This window comes from Mastomys coucha, unplaced genomic scaffold, assembly GCF_008632895.1.
Source record: "Mastomys coucha isolate ucsf_1 unplaced genomic scaffold, UCSF_Mcou_1 pScaffold16, whole genome shotgun sequence".
Lineage (NCBI taxonomy): Eukaryota > Metazoa > Chordata > Mammalia > Rodentia > Muridae > Mastomys > Mastomys coucha.
This window is the reverse complement of record NW_022196898.1, coordinates 83,025,452-83,031,045: the sequence shown is the minus strand read 5'-3', so window position 1 is coordinate 83,031,045 and position 5,594 is coordinate 83,025,452. Positions and strand designations below refer to the sequence as shown.

At 41.3% G+C, this 5,594-nt stretch overlaps 1 pseudogene; it reads left to right on the top strand.

Moving 5' to 3' along the window:
• Positions 1 to 231: 231 nt before the first annotated feature.
• Positions 232 to 712, top strand: LOC116093306 (annotated as a pseudogene).
• The last annotated feature ends 4,882 nt before the right edge of the window (positions 713 to 5,594 follow it).

Sequence of the window (5,594 nt, the reverse complement as noted above, 5' to 3'; positions counted from 1 at the left end):
TACAAACAGCTGGATTTAAAAAAGAAAAAACTTTTTTGATCTTTTCTCTTACATGGTAATTCTTTCCTGAGTTCAGAGTCATGGGAATGAGCAGAGCTATTGGCCATTCAAATGGAGGAAGTAAAACTTTACAAGAAAGAAATTTACTAGTATACTAGCATTTTCCCAAGAAACAGAAGTAACATGATGTATGTAAGGAGAACAGTTTTAATCTATCAACTTACATTAGAAGGCCAATACTCCTCGCTCGCCGAGCTCCAGCCAAAGCAGAAGCGGGGTAAGTAAGGAGGTGCCCATACCATGGCTCCTACAAAGCAGACTGCCCGCAAATCCACCGGTGGTAAAGCACCCAGGAAACAACTGGCTACAAAAGCCGCTCTCAAGAGTGCGCCCTCTCCTGGAGGGGTGAGGGAACCTCATCGTTACAGGCCTAGTACTGTGGCTCTCCGAGAAATCAGATGCTATCAGAAGTCTACAGAACTTCTGATTCTCAAGCTCCCCTTTCGGCATCTGGTGCGAGAAATTGCTCAGGACTTCAAAACAGATCTGCGCTTCCAGAGTGCAGCTATTGGTGCTTTGCCGGAGGCAAGTGAGGCCCTATCTTGTTGGCCTTTGTGAAGAAATCAACCTGTGTGCTATCCATGCCAAACGTGTAACAATTATGCCAAAATATATCCAGCTAGCACGCTGCATATGCAGAGAACTTGCTTAGGAATCCGCTATGAGGGGAAACATTTCATTCCCCCCAAATTTTTTCCTTTTCTTCCTGTTGTCAGTAGTTATGAATATTAGATTTTTTTCCATGGGGTCAAAAGTACCTAAGTATATGATTGTGAGTGGAAACGTAGGGGACAGAACCAGGTACTGGAAGTTTCTCCACATTCATTTGGGTGTGAATTTTTAATATAAGTGCAAAATGTAAAGCATTAATGCAAGCAAAATGTCTCAGTGAACACATTTTAACAGTTCAACTTTATAACAATTATAAATAAACCTGTTAAAATTTCCTGGATAATGCCAGCATTTGGATTTTTTTAAAAATAAGTAAATGTCTTATTGTCGGCAACTAAATGGTGTTTGTAGCATTTTTATCATCCAGTAGATTCCATCCATTCACCACACTTTTCTAACTGAGTTGTCCTACATGCAAGTACATGTTTTTAATGTTGTCTGTCTTCTGTGCTGTTCCCGTAAGTTTGCTATTAAAATACATTAAACTATAAAATAAATAAATAAAAAGGAAGGCCTATACTTTAGAATTTTACAGATTAAGTTAGGAGGGTAGAAACCTAAAGGATTCGGGTCTACGAGCTGTCTTCTCCCAGAATCCTCTTCTCTTCTAAGGGTTATCTATTTCACTTAGCACCTTCAGCTGATTGGATAAGGCTTGTCTACATCATAAAGTGGAAACATCTACAATGCTTGACTAAACACCTGAGCACTGTAGACTTAGATATAATGATATATAAAAGTAGTTATTATATACAGACAAATTAATCATTATAGCTAGTGTGTGGTATTCAGAAAAAAATTAATACTGTTGGAGAAACAAAGCAAGAATCCACCTCCCATAGCTACATGACCTTGGACACAGTATTCCTAATAATTCTTTAACCACTGAAGGAAGAAATAAAATTCTCTTTGCTTCCTGGAATTGTTGTGAACATTAAGCTAATTGATAAATAGCATTTAACACACTGTAGGTATTCTATAAATAATATCTGATCATTATTTTCGCTGACCTTTCCCCTAACTTCTATATTCTCAGCTTAAAATGCTACAGAACTTTAAAGTAAATGTATTTCCCTTAAATAGTCTTCATGTATTAACATACTCTTTAAAGTGTTTTATTAAATAAAATATTATAATGTAGAAAACTATTTTTTTAAGTTAACAGCTTGGTTTCTTTCAGAGACAGAACTTTCTCCTTGCAAAGCAGAAGTGTTATTATTTTAAGAATTTGATGACTTACAAAGAAGAAAATAATAATCACCATCTGTTCCCTGCCTTGATTCCCTCTCTCTCTCTCTCTCTCTCTCTCTCTCTCTCTCTCTCTCTCTCTCACACACACACACACACACACACACACACACATACACACACACACACACAAGAATGTTCATCTAGAAGCTGCAATTAAATATTAAATGTGCAAAGAATACCAAATGTACAATTTAGTTAAGCACCACACAGGGAAGGGCACTGACCAGTGCCACTCTTCACAAGCAGGGCAGAAGACTCCTGAGACTACTCCTGAGATGGCCCCAAACACCCAGAGACCCATGAGTGCCACTAAGAGGAGCAAGTAAGTGGTGGAGAAATGGAAAAGAAAGAGAACCAGAAGAATGTGTGCACAATGAAGAGAGGCAGACCTGGAGACTCGAGGGTAACGAGGAACAGCTGGTGTGAGTAGCTGGCGATGCTACCTAAGGCCACAGAGAAGTTCTGCCTGTGTTGATGTAGAAGGCCTGGGTTCATGGCCCTGCTGCAGCAGAGTCTGTTAAGACCAAAGAATAGGTAGATGTGCCTGATCTGGGATGCCACCCAGGGCCATGTTGATATCTGAAGGCTATGCAGAACTGGACCCAGCCCTTACCTGGGCATTATGAGAAAGCTAGCCCCGAAGGCATGGGAGCAAGAGAGCTTGCCCCACCCCTCGCCAGCTCAGTACTTGGGAAAGTGGGCAGTGCCCATCGCCCAGGACCCACAGTAGAGCTGGCCCTCATTGCAGGCGTTGTAGGCAAGCCTGCCAAAGCAGGTGAGCATGGGGGAGCTGTTCCTGCAACTTGTCTGCCCTGTCTGTCACACAGTGGCCTGGACAAGGGAGAGAGGACCTCTAACTACAGATGAAGTTAATCAAGACAAAACAGACTCCATTGTGGGTTTCTACCAGGGGTTGCCTTGGGGGGATTGTAAGAGGTTTGGGGAGGTTTTTGTCGAGGGGGTGTCATGTGCTTTTTGTTTGATTTGGTTTGATATTTTTGTGCTATTGGGGCTATTATTTGTTCTACTGCTTTAACCTTTGCTTTTCACTTCTAGTGGGCACTTTTTTCAGGGAAAAAAAGAAAATTAAGTTGGGCAGGGATGGAGATCTTGGATGAGCTGTGGGGAGGGAAAGAATGTGATCAAAATATATGGTATGTAAGAAATTAATAAAATTTTCTATTTAAAAAAAAGAAAGCATGATTATGGTAATGCATCTTACAAAGTTGGTATCAGCTCTTCCTATAGATGGTCTGCATTTGTATGAGATCATGTATGAAGCAAATCACTTTTCAAGTAAGTAAAGGAGTATACAGATGCAAAAGAAAATAGTTAAGAGGCAGGCACAAAGATGTATGTTTTTAAAACGCTGTTCAAGAATTTCATATGCAAGCTTTGCTCCTTTCCTGAATGGAAAAGACTGGAAATGTATGAGATAGATGTCTGGAAGAGAACTCCTCAGACAAGAGACCCACAACAAGGTTTGAAGCTACAGTCAGTGTCCCGGCCCCTAACCTGCACAACTCACTCTGGCCTCACCGAAGTGATTCAGCTCCACAATTCATCCCTATGCCAAATCCCTGGACTTAGTACCTTCCTAAATTGAATGGCATGTCTGGGCCACACTTCTAGGTGGCAGCAGTCTCACCAGGGTTGACATTCAGCATTCCTCCCCAGTTCAGCTCTGCAGTGAGTAACCCTGGGGAGGTAAACTGCAGTCTGCCCTGGGCTTTTGGTTTTGTTTCTTGTGTTTTTCTTGTTAATTGTTTTTGCCTTGGGGAATCAAGGTGCACAGAAGAAAGGAAGCTGTTACAACAGATTTCTCTGCCCTCCATCACCAGACCTGTCTGACCAGCAGAAAAATGTGCACAGGCCAGGATTAGCAGGCCCGAGAGCAAGGTAACCTGTGCGGCAGGAAATCCAGCTGTCACTCTGGCCAGCTCAGAAGGCACTCATTCCTCTGCTCAGGAAGCACTTTTTTAGTTTGGCTATTTCTGTGGAAAGAACTGGTCTCCTGCACAAAGCACAGAAAGGCAAGGGTCTTTACTGAAGTCCTTCATAAGAAGGCTTGGCTTCCCGTGCACGCCCTGCTTCAAACTCCTGGCATATTTTCGCTGTACATTGGCTTACGCTAAACCAAGGTTTGCTGTCTGCTCTTTTCTTTGATATTTCTTTTTTCTTTCTTCTTTCTACATCTAACTTCAGTTCAATGTTTTTTTTTTTTCAGTTCAATGTTTTTGTTTTTTTTTTTTTTTTTTTTTTTTTTTTGAGTGAGATTATCAGTTAAAATTCAACCTCAGAATTCTCACAGTTGGACCATTAGCCAGCTATGGTTGAAGGCCCTTCAGAGAATAAATTACCCCAGGGGCCTCAGGAATCTTATTTTCCAGTTCTCCAAAGTATGTCTTTTTTTTTTTTTTTCAAACTAAAACTCTTGCTATACTAAAAAACTCTGATCTACAAGCTTATAGTCCTCAAAATAGAATGTTTATCCCATTGCCCAGTGACCTGGGAAGTCCTACCCTGCAACAATAGTTTACTCTGAGCTTCCATAAAGAGAGTTCCATAGAAGCAGTTTCTAATTGCCTTATTATATACAGAGCAAACGTGCACATTTCTCCATTCAACTTTCTATCTTCCAGAGCGTCTCAATTTTTACTGATCCCCTGCATCTATGCCAAAATGTACAATAGAATAGAATCCATCTCCCTTAAATGAAATTTAAATGAGCCACAGGTGCACATCTGGTTCATTATGAATTACAAAACAATAATAGTACTACCACCAAAACATTAATACCTTCCTCCCTCTCGCACACACACACATACATACACACATATTCACTTTACACATACCCACTCACATACACCCACACCACACACACACTCTCACACACACCACACACACACTCAATACTCACACACACAACTCACACACATGCACACACCACACACACATACACACATGTGCACACCACACACATACACACTCACACACACATTCACACACACACACACACACACACACACACACACGAGCTGGAGACGCAATGGTATTGATAAAGGCAGGACTTGGGCACTTTGGATAAGACACAAGGAAGCTGACACTTCTCTTGCCTCCTATGTATTAGCTTTCCAGATAGTGTGCTGAGTCTTAATTCCTCACAGTGGCACCACCAGGCAGGAAGTATTGTTGAGACCTTGTGGTGTGCTGGAACAGAACTAGCTATGGAGCCTAGTGATCCTGATTCAGTCTGGCTCAGCCACTCGCAGGTTTGGCATGCATTATATAACCTCCCCATACCTTATTTCTTCCATAGATCACTCTTTATTAGATTTTTGAGAATCTCCAAGACACTGAACATGAGATCCTTGGCACATGCTCAATAAGACATGGCTAATTGTTCCATTTTGAGAGAAAGAAACTGAGACAGAAAAATCCAAGACCTCACATTCTTAACTTAAAAGCATTCAATATTCCGTCACCTTTTCACAGACACACTGACCCCGATTAAGTTTATGCAGATAAGATTTTTCAAATAAGGTGTTTAAAGGGACAGGGCAGGCCATAAGCCAAAAGGAAGTGTTGGTGAATGCCTCCCACTTCTTAGT